The sequence below is a fragment of the Oncorhynchus mykiss genome, chromosome 30, assembly GCF_013265735.2.
Source record: "Oncorhynchus mykiss isolate Arlee chromosome 30, USDA_OmykA_1.1, whole genome shotgun sequence".
In the NCBI taxonomy this organism is placed as follows: domain Eukaryota; kingdom Metazoa; phylum Chordata; class Actinopteri; order Salmoniformes; family Salmonidae; genus Oncorhynchus; species Oncorhynchus mykiss.
Window position 1 is genome coordinate 4,702,152 of NC_050570.1, and position 17,500 is coordinate 4,719,651.

At 45.5% G+C, this 17,500-nt stretch overlaps 2 long non-coding RNA genes across 2 annotated transcripts; one reads left to right on the forward strand and one right to left on the reverse strand.

Moving 5' to 3' along the window:
* The first annotated feature begins 1,950 nt into the window (after positions 1-1,950).
* Positions 1,951-7,238, forward strand: LOC118945760. The gene is made up of 2 exons (XR_005040852.1): positions 1,951-5,462; positions 5,735-7,238. It is a non-coding gene; the product is annotated as an uncharacterized LOC118945760 (long non-coding RNA).
* An 8,595-nt stretch (positions 7,239-15,833) lies between these two features.
* LOC118945761 lies at positions 15,834-16,503 on the reverse strand. Its single transcript, XR_005040853.1, has 3 exons — positions 16,471-16,503; positions 15,891-16,114; positions 15,834-15,854 (listed from the first exon to the last, which is right to left on the reverse strand). It is a non-coding gene; the product is annotated as an uncharacterized LOC118945761 (long non-coding RNA).
* Between the last annotated feature and the right edge of the window lie 997 nt (positions 16,504-17,500).

A 17,500-nucleotide genomic window follows, 5' to 3' on the forward strand; every position in this document is an offset into this window, starting at 1 on the left:
TCCCTCCCCCTTCTCCTCTCTCTCAGTACAAAGGGGCTTTATTGGCATGGGGAAATGTGTTTACATTGCCAAAGCAAAAAACTCTCTCTCCTCTCCTCTCCTCTCTCTCTCTCTCCTCTGTCTCTCTCTCTCTGTCTCTCTCTGTCTCTCTCTCTCTCTCTCCCCCTCTCCCTCCCTCCCCCTTCTCCTCTCTCTCAGTACAAAGGGGCTTTATTGGCATGGGGAAATGTGTTTACATTGCCAAAGCAAAAAACTCTCTCTCTCTCTCTCTCTCTCTCTCTGTCTCTCTCTCTCTCTCTCTCTCTCTGTCTCTCTCTCTCTCTGTCTCTCTCTCTCTCTCCCCTCTCTCTCTCTCTCTCTTGCGTGAGTCGTTAGTCAGTGTGCTGTAACATGCTGGGCCACTCCAGTCCCCTTCAGAACAATCATCCAACGGAGGAACAGAGGAACCCTGTTTTGACAGCCTAGTGCCTGGGGTGTCACAGCACGTTACGCTCCCATTCAACTGTCAGGGAGGAGCAGAACAGACTCTCTTCACTCTGTCTTGTCCTCTCTCCTCTCCTCTCCACCCTTTCCTCTCTCCTCTCCCCTCTCCACAGCCCTCCTCTCTCCTCTCCCCCCTCTCCTCTCTCCCTTCTCCACAGCCCTCTCATCCCTCTCCAAGTTCCTCTCCCCAGCCTTCCACAACTCTCATAACAGCCTCCCTCTCCCTTTCTCTCTCCTCAGCCCTCCTCCACCCCCCTGGCCCTGCGGTCACAGGATTCAGGGAGGATTCAGCTAAACATAATGAGCCGTGTAGGCTAGGGGGCTAGGAGTCAGGGAGTAGGGGTTAGGGAGCAGGGGGCTAGGAGTCAGGGAGTAGGGGTTAGGAAGCAGGAGGAAGGGGACTAGGAGTCAGGGAGTAGGGTGTAGGGAGCAGGGTGTAGGGGGCTAGGAGTCAGGGAGTAGGGGTTAGGGAGCAGGAGGAAGGGGACTAGGAGTCAGGGAGTAGGGTGTAGGGAGCAGGGTGTAGGGAGCAAGGGGTAGGGAGCAGGGTGTAGGGAGCAGGGGGTAGGGTGAGGGGCTACACTGGAGGTCTGATAGGTTGAAGGGAAGGTTAGGCAGATAGAGTTGGTCAGCTGGCACCTATCAGAGACAGATCACATGACTGGGAACAACAAACCTGCCAGAGGCAGGTCACATGACTGAGAACAACAAACCTGCCAGAGAGAGGTCACATGACTGAGAACAACAAACCTGCCAGAGAGAGGTCACATGACTGGGAACAACAAACCTGCCAGAGGCAGGTCACATGACTGAGAACAACAAACCTGCCAGAGACAGATCACATGACTGAGAACAACAAACCTGCCAGAGACAGATCACATGACTGAGAACAACAAACCTACCAGAGCCAGATCACATGACTGAGAACAACAAATCTGCCAGAGACAGATCACATGACTGAGAACAACAAACCTGCCAGAGAGAGGTCACATGACTGAGAACAACAAACCTACCAGAGACAGATCACATGACTGAGAACAACAAACCTGCCAGAGACAGATCACATAACTGAGAACAACAAACCTGCCAGAGACAGATCACATGACTGAGAACAACAAACCTGCCAGAGACAAGTTGCTGTTATCTCAGACAGAAACAGAAACAGAGACAGGGACAGTAGCTGTTATCTCAGGCAGAAACAGGGACAATAGCTGTTATCTCAGACAGAAACAGTGACAGGGACAGTAGCTGTTATCTCAGACAGAAACAGAGACAGGGACAGTAGCTGTTATCTCAGACAGAAACAGAGACAGGGACAGTAGCTGTTATCTCAGACAGAAACAGAGACAGTGACAGTAGCTGTTATCTCAGACAGAAACAGAGACAGTGACAGTAGCTGTTATCTCAGACAGAAACAGAGACAGGGACAGTAGCTGTTATCTCAGACAGAAACAGAGACAGTGACAGTAGCTGTTATCTCAGACAGAAACAGAGACAGTGACAGTAGCTGTTATCTCAGACAGAAACAGAGACAGAGACAGTAGTTGTTATCTCAGACAGAAACAGAGACAGGGACAGTAGTTGTTATCTCAGACAGAAACAGTGACAGGGACAGTAGCTGTTATCTCAGACAGAAACAGGGACAGTAGCTGTTATCTCTGACAGGGACAGAGACAGTAGCTGTTATCTCAGACAGAAACAGAGACAGGGACAGGGACAGTAGCTGTTATCTCTGACAGAGACATGGACAGTAGCTGTTATCTCTGACAGAAACAGAGACAGTGACAGTAGCTGTTATCTCTGACAGAAACAGAGACAATGACAGTAGCTGTTATCTCTGACAGAGACATGGACAGTAGCTGTTATCTCTGACAGAAACAGAGACAGTGACAGTAACTGTTATCTCAGACAGAAACAAAGACAGGGACAGTAGCTGTTATCTCTGACAGAAACAGAGACAGTGACAATAGTTGTTATCTCAGACAGAAACAGAGACAGGGACAGTAGCTGTTATCTCTGACAGGTACAGAGACAGTAGCTGTTATCTCTGACAGGGACAGAGATAGTAGCTGTTATCTCAGACAGAAACAATGACAGGGACAGTAGCTGTTATCTCTGACAGGGACAGAGACAGTAGCTGTTATCTCTGACAGAAACAGTGACAGTGACAGTAGCTGTTATCTCAGACAGAAACAGTGACAGTAGCTGTTATCTCAGACAGAAACAATGACAGGGACAGTAGCTGTTATCTCTGACAGGGACAGAGACAGTAGCTGTTATCTCTGACAGGGACAGAAACAGAGACAGGGACAATAGTTGTTATCTCAGACAGAAACAGAGACAGGGACAGTAGCTGTTATCTCAGACAGAAACAGGGACAGTAGCTGTTATCTCTGACAGGGACAGAGACAGTAGCTGTTATCTCTGACAGGGACAGAAACAGAGACAGTGACAGTAGCTGTTATCTCTGACAGGGACAGAAACAGAGACAGGGACAATAGTTGTTATCTCAGACAGAAACAGAGACAGGGACAGTAGCTGTTATCTCAGACAGAAACAGAGACAGTGACAGTAGCTGTTATCTCAGACAGAAACAGAGACAGGGACAGTAGCTGTTATCTCTGACAGAGACATGGACAGTAGCTGTTATCTCTGACAGGGACAGAAACAGAGACAGGGACAATAGTTGTTATCTCAGACAGAAACAGAGACAGGGACAGTAGCTGTTATCTCAGACAGAAACAGGGACAGTAGCTGTTATCTCAGACAGAAACAGAGACAGGGACAGTAGCTGTTGTCTCAGAGAGAAACAGGGACAGTAGCTGTTATCTCAGACAGAAACAATGACAGTAGCTGTTATCTCAGACAGAAACAATGACAGGGACAGTAACTGTTATCTCAGACAGAAACAGAGACAGGGACAGTAGATGTTATCTCTGACAGAGACATGGACAGTAGCTGTTATCTCAGACAGAAACAGAGACAGGGACAGTAGATGTTATCTCAGACAGAAACAGAGACAGGGACAGTAGATGTTATCTCTGACAGAAACAGTGACAGGGACAGTAACTGTTATCTCTGACAGAAACAGAGACAGGGACAGTAGATGTTATCTCTGACAGAAACAGTGACAGGGACAGTAACTGTTATCTCAGACAGAAACAGAGACAGGGACAGTAGATGTTATCTCTGACAGAAACAGTGACAGGGACAGTAACTGTTATCTCTGACAGAAACAGAGACAGTGACAGTAGCTGTTGTCTCAGAGAGAAACAGGGACAGTAGCTGTTATCTCAGACAGAAACAATGACAGTAGCTGTTATCTCAGACAGAAACAATGACAGGGACAGTAACTGTTATCTCAGACAGAAACAGAGACAGGGACAGTAGATGTTATCTCTGACAGAGACATGGACAGTAGCTGTTATCTCAGACAGAAACAGAGACAGGGACAGTAGATGTTATCTCAGACAGAAACAGAGACAGGGACAGTAGATGTTATCTCTGACAGAAACAGTGACAGGGACAGTAACTGTTATCTCTGACAGAAACAGAGACAGGGACAGTAGATGTTATCTCTGACAGAAACAGTGACAGGGACAGTAACTGTTATCTCAGACAGAAACAGAGACAGGGACAGTAGATGTTATCTCTGACAGAAACAGAGACAGGGACAGTAGATGTTATCTCTGACAGAAACAGTGACAATGACAGTAGCTGTTATCTCAGACAGAAACAGAGACAGAGACAGTAGATGTTATCTCTGACAGAAACAGAGACAGGGACAGTAACTGTTATCTCTGACAGAAACAGAGACAGGGACAGTAGATGTTATCTCTGACAGAAACAGTGACAATGACAGTAGCTGTTATCTCAGACAGAAACAGAGACAGAGACAGTAGATGTTATCTCTGACAGAAACAGTGACAGGGACAGTAACTGTTATCTCAGACAGAAACAGAGACAGGGACAGTAGATGTTATCTCTGACAGAAACAGTGACAATGACAGTAGCTGTTATCTCAGACAGAAACAGAGACAGGGACAGTAGATGTTATCTCTGACAGAAACAGTGACAATGACAGTAGCTGTTATCTCAGACAGAAACAGAGACAGAGACAGTAGATGTTATCTCTGACAGAAACAGTGACAGGGACAGTAACTGTTATCTCAGACAGAAACAATGACAGGGACAGGGACATTAGCTGTTATCTCAGACAGAAACAGGGACCATATCTCCCTACACACTGCATTTATACTGCTTGCATCCCAAAGAGTACCCTGTTCCCTATATAGTGCATTACTTTTGACCAGAGAGTTGTGCACTATATAGGGAATAGGGTTCCATTTGGAACATAGACCATCCATACTCTGACATGTTTATTCATGGGACCAAGCCCAACTTCATAATAGTCACAACCGTGCCCTCCCTTGCTTCTTCCTCCCTCCGCTTCCCTCTTCTCCCCTACTGCCCCCCCCCCCCCCCCCCCCCACCCCCCCTCTCTCTCTCCCCTCTTTTTCCCTAATGCAAATAACTGAAAGCTTTATTGGCATAAGAGGTCAGAGCAGTTTGCCAAAGGATTAGCTAATTATTGTTCTTGGTCTGACCCGGGTTGTTTGTCCTTGTCATTTCCCCGGTTCCTCCATCCCTCGGTGTCCATCTTATTGTTTGACATCGCTCCTCCTGACAAATTTAAAGGGTTGTGGGGGGCGATGCGTCAGTGTATTGGAAAGGTGCCGAGCGTACCGTTGACATATTGAGATGAAATGTTGTGTACTGTACTTTAAGGGTACTTCACTATATTGTAGTCTACGTTGTTGAAGGTACGTTTACTTAGTGCCTGTAGAGGACAATTCTTCCTGTGTGTTTAGTTCTCTGAATCCTTGTTCAGGTACTGATGCTCTGGTACCAAAATATAGATTGGATCCTCTAGGTCAGGTTCCCGGATAGATACTATGTCTAGGTTTAATCTGGGTCAGGTTCCTGGATAGATACTATGTCTAGGTTTAATCTGGGTCAAGTTCCTGGATAGATACTATGTCTAGGTTTAATTGTGGGTCAGGTTCCCGGATAGATTTTATGTCTAGGTTTAATCTGGGTCAGGTTCCAGGATAGATATTATGTCTAGGTTTAATCTGGGTCAGGTTCCCGGATAGATATTATGTTTAGGTTTAATCTAGGTCAGGTTCCAGGATATATATTATGTCTAGGTTTAATCTGGGTCAGGTTCCCGGACAGATATTATGTTCAGGTTCCTGGGTCAGGTTCCTTGACTGGTCAGTAGATGTTAAGGTGTGCTCAGCCAGACGGCCTCCCCTAAAGCTAGGTTTAATCTGGGTCAGGTTCCTGGGTCAGGTTCCTTGACTAGTCAGTAGATGATAAGGTGTGCTCAGCCAGACGGCCTCCCCTAAAGCTAGTTTTAATCTGGGTCAGGTTCCTGGGTCAGGTTCCTTGACTAGTCAGTAGATGATAAAGTGTGCTCAGCCAGACGACCTCCCCTAAAGCTAGGTTTAATCTGGGTCAGGTTCCTTGGTCAGGTTCCTTGACTAGTCAGTAGATGATAAGGTGTGCTCAGCCAGACGACCTCCCCTAAAGCTAGGTTTAATCTGGATCAGGTTCCTGGGTCAGGTGCCTTGACTAGTCAGTAGATGATAAAGTGTGCTCAGCCAGACGACCTCCCCTAAAGCTAGGTTTAATCTGGGTCAGGTTCCTGGGTCAGGTTCCTTGACTAGTCAGTAGATGATAAAGTGTGCTCAGCCAGACGACCTCCCCTAAAGCTAGGTTTAATCTGGGTCAGGTTCCTGGGTCAGGTGCCTTGACTAGTCAGTAGATGATAAAGTGTGCTCAGCCAGACGACCTCCCCTAAAGCTAGGTTTAATCTGGGTCAGGTTCCTGGGTCAGGTTCCTTGACTAGTCAGTAGATGATAAAGTGTGCTCAGCCAGACGACCTCCCCTAAAGCTAGGTTTAATCTGGGTCAGGTTCCTGGGTCAGGTTCCTTGACTAGTCAGTAGATGATAAGGTGTGCTCAGCCAGACGACCTCCCCTAAAGCTAGGTTTAATCTGGGTCAGGTTCCTGGGTCAGGTTCCTTGACTAGTCAGTAGATGATAAAGTGTGCTCAGCCAGACAACCTCCCCTAAAGCTAGGTTTAATCTGGGTCAGGTTCCTGGGTCAGGTTCCTTGACTAGTCAGTAGATGATAAGGTGTGCTCAGCCAGACGACCTCCCCTAAAGCTAGGTTTAATCTGGGTCAGGTTCCTTGACTAGTCAGTAGATGATAAGGTGTGCTCAGCCAGACGACCTCCCCTAAAGCTCACCCCTTCAGTTGTTTTATTAGGCATCTGGTGTAAAAACCCTCATGGTGTGACTACTCCCTATCAGATATGCAGTGAAAGCATTATTCTGAATGCTATCTAACTGAATATATATAAAAAAAAAAAACAATAACAAAGTAATAATATTTTGGGGGTTTCCATTTTGACTGTTGGTCTGTGTTTGTGTACAGTACGTGTGTGTTTGGTGTTCCTGTGTTTAAGGGTTTTGTTTCTCTCTGTTTTTTTTTTTGAGAAGAAAAAAAAAAGGAGAAAAAAAAAGTTTGTTTCTGTACATATTGTTGTTGAAAAATGATGAGCTATTTGTTTGCTGTACGCTGCAATACGTTTCAACCTTTCCGTCACCTGAACAGGCGGAGGAATCGTCAATAATATTCCAGATGACGCTGATTATAACTGCCCTTCTTGAACAAGGGCTCTCTTGATGTCTGCTGTTATTTGTTGTTGGAGGTGACAGTCGGGAGGGGAGGTTGGAGGAGCGAGAGACAGAGATACCCAACACACTTCCCAGACCAGAACAAGCTCTTCAATAATATGTCACTACGTAACAAACAAACAAAAAAATCTTCACAATTACAAACATGAACAAATAGCGGATGCTTTTACGCTCATATAAGTACCTTATTATTTGGGGATTGTCATCTGTCACAACAGACGAGTCCGACAGTAATATCACCACCCAAAACAACAACAGCCTACAGTCACTGAAACATTTTGTTGAACCTTTATTTAACAAGGCAAGCCAGTTAAAAACTAAATATTATTTTCAATGACGACCTACCGAGGAACAGTGGGTTAACTGCCTTGTTCAGGGGAACAGTGGGTTAACTGCCTTGTTCAGGGGAACAGTGGGGTTAACTGCCTTGTTCAGGGGAACAGTGGGGTTAACTGCCTTGTTCAGGGGAACAGTGGGTTAACTGCCTTGTTCAGGGGAACAGTGGGGTTAACTGCCTTGTTCAGGGGAACAGTGGGGTTAACTGCCTTGTTCAGGGGGCAGAACTACAGATTTTTACCTTGTCGCCCCGGATGACACTGGGCCAATGGTGCGCCGCCCTAACCCTAACCCAATCACAGCCAGATGTGATACAGCCTGGATTCAAACCAGGGACTGTAGTGCCGCCTCTTGCACTGAGATGCAGTGCCTTAGACCGCTGCGCCACTCGGGAGCCCAAATGCTTCTCAACCTCAGCCTATAATTTAACTTAGTGTGGTGTGTTAGATTAGATATAGACGGGACAAAAGCATCTCAGATCACAGCAATTTGACTAGAACGCTCATGGTTGCCAGTCCACCCATCACCTACACTTGAGTGGGGAAAACCTTTTCTAAGAATTTTATTTCCATTGGGCTATATGCTCCTCCTCGTCACCCTGCCGTGGTAGATGGCTGTTCCCCCCGCATCGCTTCCCTCCCTCTGCCGTAGTGCATTCAGAGAGGGCTATATGTCCCTCAATGCCGGTCCCCTCCCTCTGCAGTGGTAGCTTGGCATTCCCTCTCACCCCTATCAGCTCCTACAGAAAGGCTAACTGGCTGTATGGGGGGGGGGGGGGTTTACTGTAAAACCATGGTGTTATAGAGTATTAACTGTAGAATATGATGTCACGCTGTCTGTTTAAATCAACACTCAACCCTATTCATAGGTTGCACCTCCGTCACTCGGTCGCGTCGTGCCGTTGTTATGAACGTTCTCAAGCCGCCCTCTACCGGCGGCGCGATAGTGGTGCCCCGAAAAATGTTATTAACCCCAGTCATTCTGGACGGAGGCTGACGAATTGTTTAGTTCTAAATTACACTATAGTGCCTGGAAATACGATGACATTGCTAAAGTACTCAAATGTTTTGTAAGAAAACAACCTTTGCCAGTATTATAATGTTGTCAATTTTACTTTTAAACAGATGGGAATGTTGCCATTAGATATGAAATAAAAATAGCTTTGACTCCTGAATGGCATTGTATTTCCAAGACACTGTAATGCACATGTGTTTAAATCTTCATCGGCGATAAATGACAATGCGTTAAGTAAAATGCTCAGTTGGGTATCAGTCCAAAACGACCTACCAAACAATAGCGATAAAACAAACAAACAACATAACTTTAGACGTGTTAAGGCATCAATCAGCATGTTTCAGTTCAGGTGGCGGCTAGACAAAACCGACCGATGTGCTTCTATACTCCCTTATAATACCTTCACTTGAAAAAACGAGAAAAGTAAGTGCCATTAGTACGGTTTGTCCCTTTTGAGAAGCCGTAGCCAGTACACACTTCCTCGAAATAGTGAGACCCGAATCAAAAATAATTTAAGAAATCTTTCATTCATTTTGACGTTTTTTTGCAGAGCTCTTAGTCGCGTATTTTTACATCTAACTAAGATATTTGGTGAAGTATTTCTCAATGAAAACATGTGGATGAAAACGCTTCGTCTCGTCTCGAACGACAACAAAGACTTTATTGAAGAATCCCAACAGTCGACCAATCACGTAGGAAGGGTCGAGTACTTTGGGTGTGTGTCCGAACAGCCCAAAACCTCCTTACCGGCCAAAACTAACAAAACCGTCACAAAATGTCATCATTATATATATTTAACTCTTCCCCAAATGTTTCGGCTGGGAAGTATACAGATGCCTTTAGTTCCAGGCACATTTATAGAAACAGAAAAAAAATGATTTTACCCCTGAACAATGTCGAAACATATATTGGGGGACTAGGGTTGCACAATTCTGGTAACTTTAGATTCTAGATCCTGGTTGGGTGGATTCTAGATTTCCTCCTGATTCCTTCCTGATTCTGGAAATATTCCAACAGGGATTTCTGGGGATTTTGCTACCTTACGCAAAACCATACTGGGTTACTTCTCCAAAACAAACACGAGTTTATCTGCAACAGGACATTTACACCAATAACAGAATAACAACCCCAGAGATTTTGTTATTGTTAGACCGATGTGATGACCTTCTGTGTGCCTGTTTCCCGGCACCAGACTGGAGGTGCCAAACACCAGGTCCAACCAAATCCCAGTGACCTCCCAGTGTCCCCTAGCTTCCCAGTCCTATTTTGAGACTCAAACCTGGGCTCTAAAACACAACAATGACGTGCTGTTTTGGTGCGGTGCGCTCAGAGAAGTACACTCTGTTTCAGAGCCAGCCATCAGACCTGCAGGTGTCTGCAAAAAAACACTCCCCTCCCTAGTTCTCCATATGTTCTGTTCCTGAGTAGCTGGCAGCTCTGTGTGTGTGTGTGTGTGCGTGTGTGTGTGTGTGTGTGTGTGTGTGTGTGTGTGTGTGTGTGTGTGTGTGTGTGTGTGTGTGTTCAGGAGAGAGCTTATCATTGTCAGACGGCTTTCAGTGTTGACTAGGACACAGACATGATCCTCACAGCTGATACACTGGCAAGGACACACACACACAAATATACACACACATGCTGGCCATTTACAATCTGTCTAGCAAGGTCAACAAAATAAATATACCACTGATCTTAACCGACTGGAAAATTCAAATGTAGAGCTCCCCCCCGCCGCCCCCTATACCTACATGCACACCTCTGTGGATAAATCGTTTATTATCATTCTCTGCCTTCACCTCTGTGGATAAATCGTTTATTATCATTCTCTGCCTTCACCTCTGTGGATAAATAGTTTATTATCATTCTCTGCCTTCACCTCTGTGGATAAATAGTTTATTATCATTCTCTGCCTTCATGTTGTGAAGTTCATTTACATTTAGACCTCAAGGTCAAATTTCTTCCTGGGTGTGAACGGTACACTAGCCCTCTCCCTCTTCTCTCCATCTCTCCCAGACCCCACCTCATCAACAGGACTGCTCTAACTTTCAACACACAAATTGTGATGTGTACAATCTGATTTAATGTACTTATGTCTTTTTGTTGTTTAGTTTTTTTTGTGCCAACTTTGTATAGTGTATAAACATCTCTAAATATATGAAAAACGACAGTATAGATGTTAGCTTCCTGGAACATGCAGGGTAATAGGGTATACTTGGTCGACTTAAATACAAAACGCTATAAAGCTAGTTATCGAGAACATCCTGCTTTGTGTAGAAATCTGGTGTGCCACCACGGTCCCTTTTTATATTCTAGGGTTTGTTTATTTGTTGTTGATGTTTTTTTTAAATACACCCGGTGGCATCCAAGGTGTTGTCGTTGTTTCTTCATTTTCTTAGTTTATTTACTTGTTTGTTGTTTTCTTGACGAGACAGCAGCGAGGTTCTGGCAGCGCAGGAGAGTAAACGGGAACGCCGAACAGAACCCTGGTGTTAGTTAGTTAGTTAGTTAGGTGTCAGTCAGTCCATGGCAGTGCTCTTGTCATGTCTGTATCTCCTCTCTGACCCCTCTATCTCATTAGTGCAGTAGTGATACAGAATGTGTGTTCAGGTATGCGGTGACCGTTTACACTGAATCTGACAGATGCCCTTCTTCCTCCTCCTTCCTCCTCCTCCTTAGTCTCCTCCTTTCCCTTCCTCCTCCTCCTCCTTCCCCCTCCTCCTTCCTCCTTCCCCTTCCTCCTCAGCCTCCTCCTGCCCCTTCCTCCTCATCCTCCTCTTTCCTCCTCCTCCACCTCCTCCCTCCTCCTCCTCCTTCTTCTTCTCCTCCTCCTCGCCCTCTTTCCTCCTCCTTCTCCTCCCTCCTCCTCCTTCCTCCTCCTCCTCATCCTCCTTCTCCCTCTTCCTCCTCCAGCTATAGATTTCCTCACAGGCCATGACATTGTCCATTGGTTCTCCCATGAACAGTTAAAGCAGTTTAGCACGCCTATTGTAGTTGGGAGTAATTCTCCATTTAATCCATGCTTCCTCCTCTGCTTTATATCCTCATTGGCCAGACTAGTCACCCTCCAACAACACAGTATAGTATACTGTCTCTACAGACTAGTCACCCTCCAACAACACAGTATAGTATACTGTCTCTACAGACTAGTCACCCTCCAACAACACAGTATAGTGTCCTCTCTTCCTCCTCTCTTCCTCCTCTTTCCCCCTCTTCCTCCTTTCTTCCTCCTCTCTTCTTCCTCATTCCCTCCTCTTTCCCTCTCTCTTCCTCCTCTTTCCCTCTCTCTTCCTCCTCTCTTCCTCTTTCCCTCTCTCTTCCTCCTTTCTCCCGCCTCTCCCTCTTTCTTCTCTCCCCCTCTCCTCTCTATATTCTCCGTGAAGCTCAGTCAGACAGAGGAGAGGATAGGAGGGTGATGAAACACCTCGGAAACAGGATCTGTAGTTAAAGAACTGGATAACAAACAGGTTCCTAGCCTGGTGCCCTGCTACTCTGTTTATTAAGGCTGATGTCACATTCTAGTAGAGGTATTGGCCCAGAACTCTCCACAGCCAGTAGAGGTTGTAGAAGCATTACACATGCAGTCGGTCCCAATTTGCTCCATAGCCCTTTCCCCTTGGTCCTAACCCTTTCATGTTTGCTGACCTAAACGGTCTGGATAGGTATAAGTACTGTACTGCTTGAGCTTCCACCTTGCAGACACGGAAGGGTTAGTAACCTAAACCTCTACAGTCCCCTAGACACCCCATCAAGGAGAAGGGCAGCTGTCAGGATTATATGCAGAAACACAAAGTGGACGCATTCAGATCATTAAAACAACTAACACAATTAACTTATTAACTCAATATGTCATAAGGGTCCACATAGTCTTGTTTCATTGGCCCAACTATAAACCAATCCACTAGCAAGAGCCTGTGTAATGTCATGTGATATTACCTGCCCTCTCCACACCCAAAATTCCTTCTCACCCTGAATGTCAGTGTGTTGTTGGGTAGCATCTTCGCTCTGGGAGACCTGAGATCAGTGTATTGTTGGGTAGCATCTTCGCTCTAGGAGTCCTGAGATCAGTGGGTTGCGTTACAGGACTCCCAGAGCAAAGTGACTAGGTAGCTCTTTACATACAGTGGGGAGAGCAAGTATTTGAAACACTGCTGATTTTGCAGGTTTTCCCTACTTACAAAGCATGTAGAGGTCTGTAATGTTTTATCATAGGTACACTTCAACTGTGAGAGACGGAATCTAAAACAAAAATCCAGAAAATCACATTGTATGATTTTTAAGTAATTCATTTGCATTGTATTGCATGACATAAGTATTTGATCACCTACCAACCAGTAAGAATTCTGGCTCTCACAGACCTGTTAGTTTTTCTTTAAGAATCCCTCCTGTTCAAATACTTGTTCTCCCCACTGTATGTGACTGACCACCTTGATTTTGTCTTGTGTACCAACATTTGAAATATTTTTTTTTTTTTACATTGGATAAAATAAGAAAAGCAGAGCTAGAAAATTGTATTTCCTACGTTGCATTTTTGAGGAACAATAGGAAACGAATTCTGCTTTGAAAGTTGATCAACTTGTAACGTACATTTTGAGAAAATGGCCTTTGAATGTTTTGGTACTTACTGGAGAGCTCTCCTTTTCAGAATTGTTCACACCCTCTTAAGCCTTGGCCCCGCCCATCTCTTTACAGGTTCACACCCTCTTAAGCCTTGGCCCCGCCCATCTCTTTAAGGGTTCACACCCTCTTAAGCCTTAGCCCCACCCATCTCTTTAAGGGTTCACACCCTCTTAAGGCTTAGCCCCACCCATCTCTTTAAGGGTTCACACGCGAGGCCATGTGCAACACAGAGTGAGTCGTTTAGGAAAGGTTAAGACTAGAAGTGGTTGAAGTGGCAGCCTACAATAATGAAAGGTTACAGGTAAACAGAGTGTCCAGATACAAAATATTTTAGAAATATTAGATGACGCTTACCCAGACACACTTGTCTAAATTGTGAAAGGAATGCTATAAACCCCAGCCACATCTAGCTAAGTGGATGGATCTCTAAGGAAGGTGTAAACGGTACAGCCAAATGGTTACTTGCATAGTAGCAATATCAGCAATAGATAATTAAATGATATTCGGTATGTACAAGAACAATATCAATAACCATATCAGTGATAGATGAGGTAGTTTAATGCATACGATCAGGGGTAAAGTGGCTGAGCAGCAGGATTAAAAAAATATATAAGGCCATGAAAGATACACAGGCAGAGGCATTCTAGAACATTCTAGAAACCGGACATGAACATTCTAGAAACCATACATGAACATTCTAGAACAGTCTAGAAACCGGACATGAACATTCTAGAACATGGACATAAACATTCTAGAAACCAGACATGAACATTCTAGAACATTCTAGAAACCGGACATGAACATTCTAGAACATGGACATAAACATTCTAGAAACCAGACATGAACATTCTAGAACATTCTAGAAACCGGACATGAACATTCTAGAACATGGACATAAACATTTTAGAACACGGACATGAACAGGGGTACGTGCAATACCGTCGGTGCTACGCCAAATAAAAATGTGATTTTTTTTATTTTTTTATAAAAAAAAATGTTTTTCAAAAAAATAAAACACGTCTTCACATTTTCAAACAGTCCATTTATATTTTCCAACGGGGCTATACATTTGGGTGAGGTTTTTTTTCTTGCCTGAGTAGCCTCGTTTCACTGCCAAAAATAAAATGAAACCATCTAGTGTTCAGCGAAATAACAACACAATGTGAAATACAGGTAGCCTAGTCAAATAATTAACATCCAATCACATTAACCGTCACTCTCTAGTGGGGATTCCTCTAACGGTCCGTATGAAGCCAAACATAACTGCTGTTCATTCCGTTTACTCAATCAAATGGATAAATGGTTAAAGTCAGGTGGGTCCCAGCAGTACTACACCTGCACCTGTCGACGACACGTTGTTCTGCTTCCACGAGCTCATCCAATGCTAGCATCAGTAATTCTACATTTGTTGTTAGCCCAGCTAGCATGGACACAGGCAGTTGTGAATCTGATGCAGCCGAAGAGCTACTAGACCATATGTCTCCTCTAGTCACGTCCAGACCATATGTCTCCTCTAGTCACCTCCAGACCTCCAGACCATATGTCTCCTCTAGTCACCTCCAGACCATATGTCTCCACTAGTCACCTCCAGACCATATGTCTCCACTAGTCACCTCCAGACCATATGTCTCCTCTAGTCACCTCCAGACCATATGGCTCCTCTAGTCACCTCCAGGCCTCCAGACCATATGTCTCCTCTAGTCACCTCCAGACCTCCAGACCATATGGCTCCTCTAGTCACCTCCAGGCCTCCAGACCATATGTCTCCTCTAGTCACCTCCAGACCTCCAGACCGTATGTCTCCTCTAGTCACCTCCAGACCTCCAGACCATATGACTCCTCTAGTCACCTCCAGACCATATGTCTCCACTAGTCATCTCCAGACCATATGTCTCCTCTAGTCACCTCCAGACCATATGTCTCCTCTAGTCACCTCCAGACCTCCAGACCATATGGCTCCTCTAGTCACCTCCAGGCCTCCAGACCATATGTCTCCTCTAGTCACCTCCAGACCTCCAGACCGTATGTCTCCTCTAGTCACCTCCAGACCTCCAGACCGTATGTCTCCTCTAGTCACCTCCAGACCTCCAGACCATATGTCTCCTCTAGTCACCTCCAGACCATATGTCTCCACTAGTCACCTCCAGACCATATGTCTCCTCTAGTCACCTCCAGACCTCCAGACCATATGTCTCCTCTAGTCACCTCCAGACCATATGTCTCCACTAGTCACCTCCAGACCATATGTCTCCACTAGTCACCTCCAGACCATATGTCTCCTCTAGTCACCTCCAGACCTCCAGACCATATGGCTCCTCTAGTCACCTCCAGGCCTCCAGACCATATGTCTCCTCTAGTCACCTCCAGACCTCCAGACCGTATGTCTCCTCTAGTCACCTCCAGACCTCCAGACCGTATGTCTCCTCTAGTCACCTCCAGACCTCCAGACCATATGTCTCCTCTAGTCACCTCCAGACCATATGACTCCTCTAGTCACCTCCAGACCTCCAGACCGTATGTCTCCTCTAGTCACTTCCAGACCTCCAGACCATATGACTCCTCTAGTCACCTCCAGACCTCCAGACCATATGTCTCCTCTAGTCACCTCCAGACCTATAGACCATATGTCTCCTCTAGTCACCTCCAGACCATATGACTCCTCTAGTCACCTCCAGACCTCCAGACCATATGTCTCCTCTAGTCACCTCCAGACCATATGTCTCCTCTAGTCACCTCCAGACCATATGTCTCCTCTAGTCACCTCCAGACCATTTGACTCCTCTAGTCACCTCCAGACAACATGTCTCCTCTAGTCACCTCCAGACCACATGTCTCCACTAGTCACCTCCAGACCATATGGCTCCTCTAGTCACCTCCAGACCATATGTCTCCTCTAGTCACCTCCAGACTTCCAGACCATATGTCTCTTCTAGTCACCTCCAGACCATATGTCTCCTCTAGTCACCTCCAGACCATATGGCTCCACTAGTCACCTCCAGACCATATGACTCCTCTATACACCTCCAGACCATATGTCTCCTCTAGTCACCTCCAGACCTCCAGACCATATGTCTCCTCTAGTCACCTCCAGACCTATAGACCATATGTCTCCTCTAGTCACCTCCAGACCATATGTCTCCTCTAGTCACCTCCAGACCTATAGACCATATGTCTCCTCTAGTCACCTCCAGACCATATGTCTCCTCTAGTCACCTCCAGACCTATAGACCATATGTCTCCTCTAGTCACCTCCAGACCTCCAGACCATATGTCTCCTCTAGTCACCTCCAGATCTCAAGGCCTACACTTTGACAGAGACTGCAGGCTGTGATTGGGCTAAGGGGAAGACCTGGGGAGAGTGCCCAGGGTGAGCTGGGGTTTTGGGTGAGCATCCAGAGTAGCCTGTCCTAGTGGTCAGGGGATTTGGGACTGGGGGCGTCATGGGGTCAGTCTCCTGTTTTTTGGTCCAAGCAGACTGTGATCTTACTGGTTGATTTATTTCCCGCCCACCTCCACCCAGCCGTTTAATTGGTCGATGAAATATGTTTGTTTTTTCTCCATATTAACTAATAATTTCTACTACGACAGGTGTGTGTTTCATTGGTCTATTTTGAATATATTATTAGGGTAATTGCACACTCTATCTAAACACTATACTATACCAACCTTGGCCTAAACATCAGCACCACAGGTAACTTCCACAAAGCTGTGAATGAGCTGAGAGACAAGGCAAGAAGGGAATTAAATTCTACAACCACCTAAAAGGGAGCCTAAACCCAAACCTTCCATAACAAAGCCATCACCTACAGAGAGATGAACCTGGAGAAGAGTCCCCTAAGCAAGCTGGTCCTGGAGCTCTGTTCACAAACACAAACAGACCCCACAGAGCGCCAGAACAGCAACACAATTAGACACAACCAAATCATGAGAAATCCAAAATATAATTACTTGACACATTGGAAAGAATTAACAACAAAAAAACTGAGCAAACTAGAATGCTATTTGGCCCTAAACAGAGAGTACACAGTGGCAGAATACCTGGCCACTGTGGCTGACCCAATCTTAAGGAAAGCTTTGAATATGTACAGACTCATTGAGCATAGCCTTGCTATTGAGAAAGGCCGCCGTAGGCAGACCTGCACACTGCCCACAAAATGAGGTGGAAACTGAGCTTGCACTTCATAACCTCCTGCCAAATGTATGACCATATTTGAGACACACATTTCCCTCAGATTACACAGATACACAAAGAATTCGAAAACAAACCCAATTTTGATAAACTCCCAT